General features: G+C 39.2%; 1 pseudogene; it reads right to left on the bottom strand.

Annotated features, from left to right (window-relative positions):
* Window positions 1-1,289: 1,289 nt before the first annotated feature.
* On the bottom strand, window positions 1,290-4,640 carry LOC106148116 (annotated as a pseudogene).
* Between the last annotated feature and the right edge of the window lie 11,188 nt (window positions 4,641-15,828).

The raw sequence follows: 15,828 nt of genomic DNA, 5'->3' as shown, positions 1-15,828 counted from the left end.
TTTGTCTTTTTGAGACAGGGTCTCGCTATGCAGTTCAGGCTGACCTTGAGCTAACTATGTAGCCCAGGCTGGTCCTGAACTTGCAACTATCCGAGTGCTGGGATTACAGGTGTGGGACACCACACCTGGTTTCAGTTTATGTTTTCTGATGTTCTTACACAATTTTTAGAACATTTTCCTTTGTGTCTCTTATTTTTGTTCTGCCTTTTATCTTTTTTTTCTGTTGTATATGGGAATTTATATGATTTAAGTTACACACAGTCTGATATCTCATTTTGAACTGACTAATGACTTTCATCAAATATCTGTTGATACACTGCAAAGTTTGGTACTTGGTTGTGGCGGAAGGTGTAGTGGTTATAATATAGTCTCCTTAAGTTTGTAATCCAGAGTATTGTCAGTATTTACTTGTTACTATGTCGGGTACTTTCTTTTCGTTGTTGTTTTTTTTTTTTTTTTTTTCTCCGGTACCAGGAACTGAACTCACGACCTTGCGCTTGCCAGGCAGGCGCTTTTGCCGCTGAGCTAAATCCCCAGCCCCTGGCTACTTTCTTTTCAGTCATATTCTGTCTAGCAAATGTTTCAAACTATCTTTCAGCACATGTTATTTGCATTTACAAGTTGAATTTCCCTTTAGCATGTTCTGTCCATATTTTGATCTCTTTGGGTCTGTTTTGGCAATACCTCCAGATTTAGCTTCTTTGTCAGAATTAATTAGCATGATATTTATTCCTTATTTTAGGTCATTAGTAATATTGCCAAATGGGAATTTATTTAATTTCTAACGGTATCTAGTTTTCTCTCTCTCTGTGTCTCCCTCTCTCTTTCTTTCTCCCCCCACCACCTTTCTTTGGCTTCTTGAGACAGGGTCTCACTCTGCAGTTCAGACTAACCTTGAGCTCACTTTGTAGCTCAGGCTGGCTTTGAACTCACAATGATCCTCCTGACTCAGCCCCCGGGGTGCTGCGATCACAGGCGTGTGCCACCGTGCCTGGCAGTATCTAGTTTTCTTGCTCCCAGACTCTTAGCCTTACTGATAAAATGTATTCAAGCAATTATTTAGTTTTGCAGCCAAAATACATTACTTTTTCAAATATAATCTATGATGTAGGATTGAAAAGGAGACTGCACTCAGGCACAACTTTGAAAAACTATTGCCTATATTTGTGAAGCTTGGTTTACTACTGCTTGGTTTTCTATTGCTTCATAGAAAATCAGTGTAAAACCATGTTTTAAAAAATAATTTTTCCCAAAGTATGGTTTTTTATTTATACAGAGTCCTAACCATTTTAGTTGTAGGAGGAATGGGAAGAGTTCTTTTTTCAGTCCAGAGGCCTCCATAATTTTAGTCTGTTCTTACCAAACACACATGCAAATTCCATTGTAGATTTCGTAAACTAATGAAATGTTTAGTCTCTCTGCTAGAGCAACAAGATGAGCATCAATCTCTGCTTCTATAAGAATCCTAAATGTAGCTAGACGTAGTGGTGCATACCTGTAATCCCAGCGTTAGGGAGGCTGAGACAGGAGGATCACTGTGAGTTTGGCTACATGGTGAGTGCAAAACCATCCTAAACTACATAGCAAGATGCTGTCTCAAACAAACCAACCAAAAGAATCCTGAGTTTAGGATTTTCAACTTTAACTATTTCAACTTCTATTTCTTTCTTTCTTTCTTTTTTTTTTTTTTTTTTTTTTTTGGTCTTTTTTGAGGCAAGGTCTCTCTCTGCAGTTCAGGTGGGCTTTGAGCTCACTTTGTAGCCCAGGCTGGTCTCAAACTCGCAAGGATCCTCCTGCCTCAGCCTCCTGAGTGCTGGGATTACAGGTATACGCCACCTCGCCCAGCTCTACTTCTATTTCTGAAGGTTTGAAATAGAGAGAACAGTAGACTGGCTATAATTGCAGTTTCCACTGTCTGTTCAAATGTCCATGTTTCTTCTTTACTTTTTTCCAAGGAAACTGGTTAACTTAGTTTGTTTGACGCCTGCCACAGTGGCTTTGAACCCACAGTAGTAACTTACAGGGTCACACTTGTCACCTGAGTGGCTTGTTCTTCATCTACACCAATTGAAATCGTACATCAACCATTTCAACATTCTGTGTGTAGACTAGAGAAATATCAGCAATTCTTTTATATAGCATGTCCACAGGAATGTCATAGCCATGCTTGTATTTCCAATTAGCTGCCTCATAGCATGCCCTCTATACCTGGGATGTGCTGTCATTGTCATTCTGGTCATCACAACTAGTGTTTTCAGTTATCTTGAACAAGTGAGTTACTGTACTATAATGTAGCAATTTGTCAGGTCCTTTCTACTGTGTAACCGTTACTGTACAGACTTTCCCTTGACAGCTACTGATGTAGGGCCACCCTGGCTAATGGCCTTGAGAATGTATTTTACTTTTACATAAAGTGAAAAAATGGTAATGTGGTGGTTAAAACCAGTGCTGGACCCACAGGAGAAGTTGGTACAGCCATTATTTCCAAAACAGTGTTTTAAAAAAACAATTTTTAGTACTTAGGAACCTGAGGCGGGAGGCTTCCTGCAAGTTCCAGGCCAGCCTGGGCTACATAGTGAATTCAAGGCCAGCCTGAACTGCATAGCAAAATCCTGCCTCAAAAAGTAACATCAAGCTGGGAGTGGTGCTGCACACCTCTAATCCCGGCACTCAGGAGGCGGAGACAGGAGGATCGTAGCAAATGAGATTAGCCTGGGCTACAAAGTGAGCTCAAAGCCAGCCTGAATTGCTTAGCGAGACCATCATCACTTATTATTTCACAGTGTCTGTGGGTCAGGATTTTGGGTGTTATTCCATAGATACTCTGTGTCAGGGTTATCAGTTTTTTTTATAGGATTCCATCAGGTAGGCTGCAGCCATTGCAAGGCTTAAATAGGGAACATGCCTTTTTTTTAAACCCTTTTTTTTTGTCTTTCTGAGATAGGGTCTTGCCATGCAGTTCAGGCTGGCCTTGAACTCACTGTGTTAAGCACCATGACTCAGTGATATAGGGGAGAAAAACTCCCAATCTGAAAGATTATCTGGGACAAGTTCATGTCTGTAAAATCAAAGAATGAATTTTAGGAACAATGGATGTTAAGAGCAGAATATATTTATTTATTTACTTATTTGTTTTTGTCTTTTTGAGACAGGGTCTCACTATGCAGTTCAGGCTGGCTTTGAGCTCACTTTGTAGCCTAGGCTGGTCTGGAACTTGCAGTGATTGTCTTGGCTCAGTCTTCCAAGTGCTGGGATTACAGGCATGCACCACCACGGTTGGCTCTTTTTTTTTTTTTTTTTTCCTTTTGTGGGTGTGCCTGTTTAATCTTCTGTCTTGAGGTCTGGCCCATAGTAAGTACTATCTCTCCATTTGTAAGGTATCTTGTTTTCTATACTGGCTCCTTTGAGGGCCTGGCCCTGTCTGACTGCCTATAATATTTTTATCTAACTCAGCTACCTATAGCATCAGCTCTCAATAGATAAGATTCTATTTCCAAATTCATTCTGAACCAGACTCCTAGTTCTCTGGCAACTTACTTCATCAGAAAAAGCAAGTGGAAAGAGCTGGGGAGGGGGGCCAGGCAGGCAGGGATGTAAGCAAAATAGGTATCACAGTGTTTTATAAGCTATTTGGGAAGTAACAGTGTGTTACTCTTGCTATACTCTTTGTTAGAGGCAAGAAACTAGATCCAACTCAATTTTAGGAGGTGGGAGGAGATAGGGGAGAAAAGAGATAACAATAGATAAAAATGATTGATTTTCTGGCAAGGGGCAAGGTCCTGAGTTAGATTCCCACTACCAAAATAAATAAATAATAGTCAGGTGTGGTGGCAAAGACCTATAATCTCAGCACTCAGCAGGCTGAGGCAGGAGGATTGTTGCAAGTTGGAGGCCAGCCTGAACTGCATAAGGATACCCTATCTCAAAAAGACAAATAAATAAACAAATAAATAAGATTGATTTTAGAAGAGTCTACCACCCCTGGGTTCCTGTGCAATTGTGGGCCCTTCTCTTTGTGTTCATTTCCTAACTGGGACAAGTTTAAGCTTTATGTAAGTAGTATCCACTCAGGATAAGAGTCTACCACACCTGGGTGTCCTGTGCAATTGTGGGCCCTTCTCTTGGTGTTCAGTTCCCAACTGGGACAAGTTTAAGCTTTATGTAAGTAGTATCTATCCATTCAGGATACAATTTTGTTGAATGAGCTTGTTCAGCTTTTATTCATTGAAAGTTACTTGCTTTGGTTTTTTTCTCCTGTAGTAATAAACATTGAACCCAGGGGACCTTGGCACTGGGCTACATCTCTAGGCGCCCTTCCCCTTTATGTTTTATTTTAGAGACAGGATCTTGCTAAATCACTCAGTTGCTCAGGCTAGTTTAAATTTGCCGTCTTTCTCCCTCAGCCTTGCATAGTAGTGGGGTTACAGGCATGTATCACCATGCCCAGCTTTGTCTTTTATAGGTACATTTCTTTTGGGAGCTGGTGGGGTCCTGAGGATTGAACCTGGAACCTTACACATGATAGGCAAGTGCTTTGCCACTGAGCTACACTTAGTCTTAGCTTCCTTTTAAAGACTGAATGATGCTCCATTGTGTGTATACAGCACATTTTGTTCATCCATTCACTTGCCTGCCTCCATGTCTGGCTGTTGTGAATGATGCTGCTGGGAACATGAGTATACAAGGCTCTGACTACTTAAAATTCTTTTGGATGTGTATCTAGCAGGGAATTTCTGGATCTTACGGTTAATTATTCGAATACTTGCCACATTGATTTGCACTGCAACTGCCCCATTTTATATTCTTGCAAGCACTACATGGTTGTTTCACTTTTTCCACCAACACTTGTGATTTTCTGTTTTTGTTTGTTGGTAATAGTCATCTTAGTGGGTGTGAAATGGAATCTATCATAGTTCGTGCATTTCCTGATGATTAGTGATTACAGCAACCTTTCATGTGCTTATGGACCATTTGTATATCCCTTCTTCTTTTCTTTTTTTTGAGACACGATCTCCTTAATTCAGGATGGTCTTGAACTCAGTGTGTAACCCAGGCCAGCCTCAAACTTGGGGTGGTTCTCCTGCTTCAGCCTCCCAAGTGCTGGATTACAGGTGTGTGCCACCACACCTGGCCTTCTGTATCTTCTTTGGAAAAAGTGACTATTCAAATCCTGTATCCATTTTTTGATACTTTGTTATTGAGTTATTAATTTTCTATTTTTATTTTTTATATTCATTTTTCTTTTTTATTAGTACATGTTCACTGCATCTAATGATCACATTCATCATGGGGAATAACACGTCTTAATTTTTTTTTTTGTCCCTTTCCTCTCCCCTCCACCCAGCTGTTCTTCCTCTCCTCATTTACAAAGTTCTATTTCCATTTTTTTCTTCAATTCCTTTTTCCTTTAAATCTGCTTTCTTTTCTTTCCCTCCCCACTTCCTCCTCTCTTGTTCCCTTTCCCATTTGAACAAGTTGTTCCTACTTCCTAATATCTGTCCTTCATTTTGCTCCTTATTTGTACTTTGGGTTCCTCACACAAGAGAAACAGTGTGATGTTTAAACTTGTGTGACTGATTTATTTCACATAAAATTATGTTTTTTGTTTTTTGTTTTTGAGACAAGGTCATGCTGTATTGTTCAGGCTGGACTTGAACTCACTTTGGAGCTGAGGCTAGCCTTGACCTGTGGTGATCCTCCTACCTCAACCTCTCCGGTGCTGGGATTATAGATGTGTGTCACCATGCCCAGCCAAAATTATGGTCTGTAGTACGTCATCCATTTACCTAAAAATGTCTCTTTTTAAAAAAAATTTTGGGGTACTTGAGATTAAACCCTGGGCCTTTTGCACTGAACTACATCTCTGGCACCTTTATTATTATTTTTTTGAGGGACGGGTTGGTTTTTCTGAGACAGGTGTAAGGCTCCAGCCAGACTGACTCTCCCAGCCCCGAGCCTGCTTGCCAGCAGAGCAGTGCTCTCTGCAGGGAACTCAGCTCAGTACCGAGGTTGGCAAGCACAGGAAAAGAGATAAGGTAGGAGAAGGAATTTCGCAGGTTGTGGGACATCTGGAGGCACCTAAAAGTTTACACTGGACACTTCAAGAACTATGCCCACTGAGGTGCAAGCCTGCCAGAAAACTTCGACCACAAATGTTCACTTCTTCTCTTCATCCCTATAAAAAGGAACACTCTTCTCTTTGTTCAAGGCAGATGGTCTGATCGTGCTCTCTGCCTGCCTGCGCCCAGACACAATAAATTCCATGCCATGTTGCCTTACACAAGCCTGGTGGTCTCTGCTGCCCACCCCCCCTCCCGTGTTACATATATTGTAACAGGGTCTTTCTATGTAGCCCAGGCTGGCCTAGAACTCGAAGTGATCCTCCTGCCTCAGCCTCCTGAGTGTTGGGATTGCAGGCATGTACCACCATGCACAATTATTTTTTTATTTTGAGACAGGTTGCCCAGGCAAGGCTCAAACTTTTGATCTGCCTTCCTCAGCTTCCCAGAATACTGGGATTATAGGTATGTGCTTCCATGTCTGATTTATAGGAATTGTATATTAAGCTCTTGTCAGATATGTCATTTATAAATATATGCCCACATTCACTGAGTTATTACTGGCCTTTAATGCTTAAAAGTTTTAAAATTTGAAATATAGTTTATTTTTCTTTTATTTTGGTGTCCTATTCAAGAAAGCCAAACCTAGTGTCATAAACTTTTCCCTGGAATGCTGGACTGCCACAAAGAAAGATAAACTTGAACCATTTATAGAATAATAGATAAATTTGAGAACATAATGTTAAGTGAAATAAGTCAGACATACAAGTTCAGATAGTTTCTCTTATATAAGAAACACAAAATATATATAAACATACAGATAAAGAGCACAGTAGAAGAGAGAAATAGGAAATAGGGAGAAGTTCAGATACTTCTTCAAATAACAATTTTTTGTTTTAAAAATATTTTAATACATATGCTAATTTGCTTCATTTATACTACTTAGTTTATCTTACATTGTTGAAAAGAGAGTTTTTGTGTTACGTTTTCTTTTGTAAGAATCTTTTTGGTTTGTCATGCTCTGAATAACTACTCTGGAGATAAGGATATGCAGTGTATTGTTGTTCTCTTACTGTTTTATGAAATTCCTTTTCATTTCTTCATTAAAAAAAAACTTTCCCCTTTGTTTACTCTCCAGATTACTGATTCAGTTGCAAACTTTTTATCAGTTGTGTACATCTCTCTCATTGCATTCAAGTTTATGTAGGTATGTTATCAGTAGCATTGTTTTCAGGACATTTTTCCTGGTGCTGCTAATCGGGTCCAGTGTGTAGTGCTGTTTTATTGGTTGGTCATGCAGCTGCCCTCTTGATCTTTCCCTTGTTGGTACTGTCACTCAGGAAACCTTTCTGTTTACTCTTTTGTTGAGTTCTGTCCTGTCTGAGTCTCGGTAATTTTTCTATTATTATGGTTTTTTTTTGCTGGAACACATTCTCCAGTAACAACCTCAAGGTATGGAAAGTAAAAATTTAGAAAACCTTACATCTCTGAAAATATTCTCTCTTTAAACTTGGCTGAGTACAGAACTTGACTGATTTAGAAGTTGGCTGAATATAGAATTTGGCTGAGTATAGTGTTCTGGATTGGAAAGAATTTTTCCTCAGTTTAAAGTTGCTTCCTTATTGATTGCTAATACCATGCCTTATCATTGAGAAGCCTACTGTCCTTTCACTCTTTTTTTTTTTCCCTTTTCTCTTTGGAAGTGTAGAGAATTTTCTGAGGCCTTCATGTTGTAAAGTTTTTTTGATGTGTTGGTTTCTTGTGTTGGGGACTTGATGTATCTAATCCATGAGAAAATTTGGGTATTTAAAATGAGGAAAATTTCTTGAGAAATGAAATTTCATTTCATTATTCATTTTTTTTTTCTTTCTGACTTCATATTATTTAAAAGTTCAGGCAGGGTGTGGTGGTGCACGCCTATAATCCCTGCTCCTGGGAGGCTGAGGCAGGAGGATCGTTGGGAGTTCAAGACCACCCTAGGCTACGTAAGTGAGCTCAAGGCCAGCCTGAATTGCATAGCGAGCCTCTATCTCAAAAAGACTAAAAAATAAATTAATTAATTTTGAAAAAAATTCAGCCTTCTTTATTGAGCCTCTTTGTTTATTTGTCCTACTTTCTGAGATTAAAAATAATACCGTCTAATTCTTATTTTATGGATACAGTATCTCTCAGGATATAGTAGTTTGTTTTTGCTTGTTTCTTTTGTGGTACATCTCTAGCCTTGAAGTTTCAGGTTTCCTCCTAGTATGTATGTATGTATTGTTTTAGGACATTTTTGCCATTACATGTTTTCCTTAAGTTTGATAATGTCCTCATCTATAATCCCAGCACTCATGAGGCTGAGAGCCTGAGGCAAGATGATCACCGCAAGTTCTAGGCCAGCCTGTACTACAAAGGGAGACCCTGTCTCGAAAACCAAAAAAAAGTTTTTTGATAATCTCTAGTTATCTTCTTTTTAAGGGTAAAGCTAATTGGAAGCTATCTTCATGTGTTTTGTGCTGCAATAATATTTTAGACTGGGTAATTGATCAAGAACAAAGTTAAACCAGGTGGAGCACACCTGCTATGCACTCTGAGCGCCTGAGGCAAGAGGATTGCAAATTTGAGCCCAGCCTGGGCTATGAGGTGACTTACTTAGATCCTTTCTAAAAATAATTTAAAAAATTAAAAAGGTCTGAGGATGCAGTTTAGTGTGAAGCCTTTGGGTTCAGTACCCATTACTGCAGGAAAAACAGCAGCAGCAGCCGAAATCCCTTTATTTCTCACAGTTCTAGAGGTTGTAGACTTGTAGATTTTTTTTCTTTTTTTTTGAGACCAGGTCTCGCTATGCAGTTCAGGATGACCTTGAGCTCACTTTGTAGCCCAGGCTGGTCTTGAACTCGCAAGGACCCTCCTGCCTCAGCCTCCCGAGTGCTGGGATTACAGGCGTGCGCCACTACATCCGGCTTAGAGTTGTAGACTGAGGATCAGCCTCTGGTAAGGGACATCTTGCTGTTGTAACCCATGATGAAGAGTGAGAGAAAGTGTGTGTGTGTGTGTGTGTGTGTGTGTGTGTGTGTGTGTACACAGGAGTGTGGGGTCACAGAGCACACAAGGGCCAGAGGGGGCTGAATTCCCTTTTGTAAGAGATGCATTCCCACTATGATAACGTTATACCATTAATGAGGGCAGAATGACATTTTTAAACTGGGAATTAAGCTTCCAGTAATAGGACTTTCACAGGGCACATTCAGACCGTTATAGAGCCCTGAGCATTTGTGTGTGCATGCATGTGCAGTGTGCATGTTGTAACTATAGTCTTCAGTGTAGAACTGTCTTGGTAACTGATTCTTCCTACGTTTTCCCTAGAGAGGAACACATGACTCTGTTTCTAGGAGCTGAGAGGGTAAGGAAATTGAGATACACATATTCATTAAATGGCAGTTTACTTAATTTCTTTTCGGTAGGGTGCACATCCCTCAACAATGCTTGGTATGGCAGAGAACCTCTATTTTACCTTTTTCTGTGTCATCAGATTTCTGCTGTGGAGGAGAAGGGCAGTCATTTAGCTCAGAGTAAGGGAGATCTTGGGATTAATGTCTTAGGCACACCTTCAGTCCATTCTTAGTGAAATAAATGCGCTTCCAGACGTATCTTACTGCAGTTCCTGAGCTTTTGGTGATTTGTAGTGTCAGTCAGTTTGTTTACTGACCTTCTGCACTGCTGCTGTGAGTGAGTTCAGCTTTCTTGGGCTTGTGAGCTCAGCTGCCTCTTCTTTTCTTTCCAGTGACCACACTTCTATCATTGTTACCTCCCTTCCTCTATGTTTTCTTACTTGTGAAATTAAGCTAAAGAATAATGCATAGCATATATAATACATTGTCAGTAAATACTTGTGTTTTTTGGTTTTTGGTTTTTGGGGTTTTTTGAGACAGGGTTTCACTATGCAATTCAGGCTGGCCTTCACCTCACTTTGTTAGCCCAGGCTGGCCTCAAACTAACAGTGATCCTCCTGCCTCAGCCTCCTGAGTCTGGGATTACAGATGCGTGCACCATACCTGGCTTTCTTTTTTCTTTTGTGGTGCTACAGATTGAACACAGGGCCTTGCACATGCTAGGTCAATAATATACTACTGAGCTGAGCTCCAGTCCTAAGTGGACTTTTTAGTTACTCAGTTGTATGAGTTTTAACAATTGATAGATTCCGGTATCTCCCACAATAATTATTCATGCTAGTGCATAAATATTCATGATAGTTCCAACAACTCCTAACCCCAAGACTTCCTCATCCTATTTGTTTTGCAGTCCCACCTCCACCCTATTGTTAACCCTTAGCAACTTCTAATCTGTTTCTTGGTACTACAGTTCTGTCTTTTGGAGAATGTAATATAAATGTCTCATATAGTGTATATAACTTTTTGAGAGTGGCTAGTGATGTCAAACATATTTTTTTTTTTTTTTTTTTTTTTTTTTTTTTTTTTTTTTTGAGACAGGGTCTCGCTATGCAGTTCATGCTGGCGTTGAGCTCACTTTGTAGCCCAGGCTGGTCTCGAACTCGCAGTGATCCTCCTGCCTCAGCCTCCCAAGTGCTGGGATTACAGGCATGCGCCACCACACCCAGCTGTCAAACATATTTTCTTGTATTTATTTGTAATCAGTATATTCTCTTTGATAATGTGTATGTACAATATTTTGCCCATTTTAAAATTTAGTTCTTGTGATACTGATAATTGAACCCAGGGCCTTTGCACTGAGATACATCCCTGAGACATTCTTTCATTCATTCATTCATAAAATTTTTGAGATAGGGTCTCATTAAGACCTTAAGTTGCTCAGACTGGCCTCAAACTTGAGTTCCTCCTACCTTATCCTCTGAGAGTCCTGGGATTATAGGTGTGGGCCACTTCATCTGACCTCACTGTTCTCTTATGGTTGAATTTTAAGTATTCTATATTGGGGTATAAGCCATTTATCAACTGTGTAATTTGCAGGCATTTTCTCCTAGACTGTGGTTTATCTTTTGAATTTTTTTTTTTTTTTTGGTACCAGGAATTGAACTGAGGACCTTGCGCTTGCCAGGCAGGCGCTTATGCTACTGAGCTATATCCCCGGTCCTTAAATTTCTTAACAGTGTATAAACTGGGTGCATTCTGTAATCCCAGCACTTGGGAGGCAGAAACAGGCAGATTGCTGTAAGTTTGAGGCCAGCTTAAACTATGTAGTGAGCCCAAGGCCCCCCTAACTACATACCAAGACCCTGTCTCAAACAAATGAAACAAAACAAGACAAAAAAGAAAATAAAACAAAATAGTATGTCAGCTCTCCCTATTGCTAGGGTACAGAACCCAACACCAACAATTTAAAGGCAAGAGGCTTATTTGGCTTCTGATTTGGGGGGATTCAGTCCATGATCTGCTGGCTCCTGGGCAGAAATGTGGTGGAATAGTAGAGGGGAGCAAACCTATTCAGTTTGTGACCTGGAAGCAGAACAGAGGAATAGTCTGGGGAAGGAAGGGGTGAGGGATCAAATGTAAAACTTAAGGTCACATCCCCGTGACTTACCCAGATACACTCAGCAGTGTCCTCTATTAATCTCCCTCAGCAGCTTCCAAAGCCAGTCAGGTTGACACAATTAAGCTTAGTCACAAGTGTCTTTCATACAATACACAGTGTGAAATTTTTTTCTTTTCTTAATTGTGATTTTGGTATTTGTCTAAGAACTCTGCCTAATCCGAAGGTACAAAGATTTTCTCACAAGTTTATTTCTAAAAGTTGTATATTTACATATATGATGTACCATGAGTTATATTTTGTGTGGGGTGTGAGGTTTATATTAAAATTTAATTTATTACCTATAGATATACAGTTGTTCCAGCAATAATTTTGGAGAGACTGTCTTTTCTATACTGAATTGGCTTTGCATCTTTGACAAATATCAGTCGGGCCAGAAGAGGCAAGTAAATTTACAGAGATGGATAGTGGGTAGGAGAGTGATGGAGCAGGGAGTATGGGGTGACTGCTAAGGGCTATGGGGCTTCTTTTTAGGGAGATAAAAATGTTTAGAATAGCCGGACATGATGGCAGATGCCTGTAAACCCAGCATTCAGGAGGCTGAGGCAAGAGGATCATAGGAGTTAAGGCCAGCCTGGGTTAGATGTTGAGTTCAAGGTCAGCCTGAACTACTTAGCAAGACCCTGTCTCAAAAACACCAAAAGAAAAAAAAAAAAAAAAAAAAGGCTATGGTGTTTCTTCATGGCAGCCCACCGTACACTGTAGGGTATTTTTTTCTTTTTCTTTTTCTTTTTTTCACTTCTTTTTTCCTACTTTTACTTGGCCCAAAATTGTTCTGCAAAGCCTGTTTTTTCCTGCCTTTCCTTGGAGCCTAACACACTTTGTCATTTCTTGACAAAACTATGGGAGTGTTACTCCCATATTTATTCTTTAGAATACTTCTATTGGTGAATTATTAATTTTAATTTTATGAGTTTTATTATATTAAACAGTGAATGCTTAACAGGAAAAAAATGACAAAAATAAAGTATTGCATTTTTAGTATTTGAGTGTTTATAAAAAAAATCAAAGTTTTCAAGGTTGACTGGTTTTTGGTGTACAAAGTCTGAAAAAGAACAACAGAAATGAATTCCTATATGAACTACAGTGAAAATACCAATAGCACTCTACAAAAAAATATTTACTTCAGTTATCACACCTAATGCAGTCTTCACGCATGACAGCTCTATATTCTGTGTACACATCTTGCTTACACTGGCAGCACATGTGCTTAGCTTTCTTTGCCTGTGTTGCAGGCCGTTCTTGTCACCTCTCTTCTCTTCGTGCTTTGTCAGGAGCTCTGTATTATGTACTGTGCTGTACAGTGTGCACTTAGCTGGGAAATAAGATACCAGTAAAATAAGATCAAATGTGCGGTGAGTGCTTAGAATAGACATCAAGATTTTCACATCAGCTGTTTACTTCGTTACAAAACCTATGAGATAACATCAGAAATAAAAATGTATATGAACTACAATGAAAATGCCAATAGAATTCCACAACAAAAATGACCTTTGCTCCCATTGTTTCACTCAGTGCAGTCTTCACACATGAAAATTGCATGTTCATACACAAGTATCACTTACATTGATAGCACATGTGTTTTGTTTTCTTGTCTTTTCTTGTAGCGCACAGTTGATACCTTTTTGGTTGTCCTGTTGTAGTAGGTCTTTGGGATGCTGCACCTTCCTGTTCACCTTTCTGCTTACTAGTGTAGTCCACAATTTTTTTGCATAGTTTTTCCTCTGCTATAAATGATATGTTAGAAGTTCCAGTCCCAATCCTCTAAGAAAATTTCTTCCTGGTATTTTGCACATGTTATTTTCTTTATTAACTATCAAACTACTTATGCCACACAAGTTTAGGATCGAGTAAAACACAATAATTGGCCAGTGCCGTTTTGAGTGACATCATAGTTGCTGCCTAACTTATCAACAACATCTGCTCCACCTTTGGTTTTGTTTGTAGAAAGTTTCCATCTCAGGCTTCCATTTTGTCAAGGTTTCCCTATCAATATTTCCATCATGATGCAGTACCAGTTTGTTTTTCTTTGCCACATACAAGGACAATGTAAATCTTTCTGAAATCCAGCCAAATGTGGTGGCGCACGCCTGCAATCCCAGCACTCGGGAGGCTGAGGCAGGAGGATTGCTGTGAGTTTGAGGTCCGCCTGGGGCTACCTAGTTAGTTGAAGACCAGCCTGAACTTCATGGTGAAACCCTGTCTCAAAAAGGAAAAGAAAAAGAATCTGAAATCCAAATATTATACTGTACAGTTCTCTGTTTTAAAATTGCAACATTTCATTGGGAATTTCTGCTTTGTTCCTGCATACAGTTCCTATGCTAGTCAACTTGTGCTCTGTTAGCAAATGTAACATCAATTGGAAACTGGTAAACCAATTCTTGAATGTCACATTCTGATTAGTTTGGGAGATGGGAGCAACAAATCTGTTTACATCATCATTTGATTTTTTACTATACAAATAAGGACCTGATGGCTGAGTTCCAGGATAAATTTCTAAATTGAAAGCATAATAAGTCTTCTCATCTGCAAAGGCATAAATTTTTATGGCATATTTTGACCTATCGCTCTTCCGTGAGTCTTACATTCCTGTGATTACTATGAGAAATCCTTGCTAAGTATAGCTGATCTATGAATGCTTTGAGTTCAGGTAGTGAGGTGTCATACTAAATACATTTTTAATATGGCTGTTGTGTATACAGAATGTTTTACTTGTATTTCAGCCTTTATGTATTCCCAGCATCTTGTAGTATTTTGTCTGTTGCAATTTCCAACACTGAATGGCAGTGCTGGCATTCTGTCCAATACATTTCACCCCTGCCAAGACCCTCACTATATTTTCAGACCTATTCTAACATTGGATCATTCCATTTGGTTTTGTGACCATTTTGCAACATTTGAACTAGTCAAATACATACATTGCTGTTTTCTTTGTCATCTGAATCATGGAGGTCTGCATTTCCTGTCAGTATCAGTCAATTCTTGCTCTATTTCACATCACAGGAACTTTGGCTTACATGGTGAATGTCATCGTCATCATTGACCCACATCACTCTTCTGTTATGAAAACATGTATTTTACCATAATGATCATCTTCATCATCCATGCATGAGTAATCTGATGATTCACTTTTGACCTCCTCTAAAGCTTACAAATCTGATCTTTCATGTGATACTGTACTGAATTGGGCTACTTCTACCAGAACAATGTAAAGAAAACTTAAAAACAAAAAACAAAAAACAAAAACAAATTCTAGCTGGGCATGGTGGTACATGCCTGCAATCCCAGCACTTGGGAGACTGAGGAAGAAGAACCACCAAATTTGAGGCCAGCCTGGATTACACAGTGAGTTCAAGGCCAGCCTGAACTACATAGTGAGACCCTGTCTCAAAAACAAAACAAAACAAAAAAAACCCAAACAAAAACAAAAACAAATCCTAGAGTGGTGTGGGTATATTAAACTGTACTCTGATGCTCATGGAAACATATGCAAAAATTGGGTTGACACTTCCGCACATGTGCACATACTTCACCTTTATTTGTACCAAGTGAGTAAATGCAGATTGTTTCCTGAATCCCCAGGGAAAAGTACTGAGATGCGCAGCTGGCTACTATTAACGCTAAAGTAAAATTTACAGTAGAAAAGTAGCAGGTGTGTGTTTGGCATCCTCTGTTATGCTTGGTTAAATGTGAAACTTTGTCACCATTTTAAAAAAAGTTCTAGGATTAATAGTGGGAATGGTTATACAATCTTGTGAGTATATTATTAACCACCAAATTATATGCTTTAAAATGTCATTTTACTGTAATCCCAGCACTCCGTAGACTGAGGCAGAAAGATCGTTGCAAGTTTGAGGCCAGCCTGGGCTACAAAGTGAGCTCAAGGCCAGCCTGAACTGCATAGTGTGACCCTGTCTCAAAAAGATAATCAATCAGTCAGTTAATGAATAATTTTATAGTATATTAATTAAATCTAAATTTTAAAAAATCTAAATTTAAAAAATCTAAATGAAAAAGCACTTAAAATTAGCTACTTTGTGTGGGTCTGTTTCTGAACTCTATTCTGTTTGTATTTTTGTCCCTTTGTTGTTAGTTTTTATTTGTCAGAAATATTTTGCGTATTTTTTACCTATCTATATAGATTTTAGAATTAGTTTATGTAAAATATTCTGCTTGGATTTCACCTGGAACTTGGTCTGTGGGAGCTTTTTTTTTTTTT

Source organism: Chinchilla lanigera, unplaced genomic scaffold (assembly GCF_000276665.1).
Source record: "Chinchilla lanigera isolate Chin_1 unplaced genomic scaffold, ChiLan1.0 scaffold00015, whole genome shotgun sequence".
NCBI classification, from domain to species: domain Eukaryota; kingdom Metazoa; phylum Chordata; class Mammalia; order Rodentia; family Chinchillidae; genus Chinchilla; species Chinchilla lanigera.
This window is presented reverse-complemented; position numbering and strand designations above follow the sequence as displayed.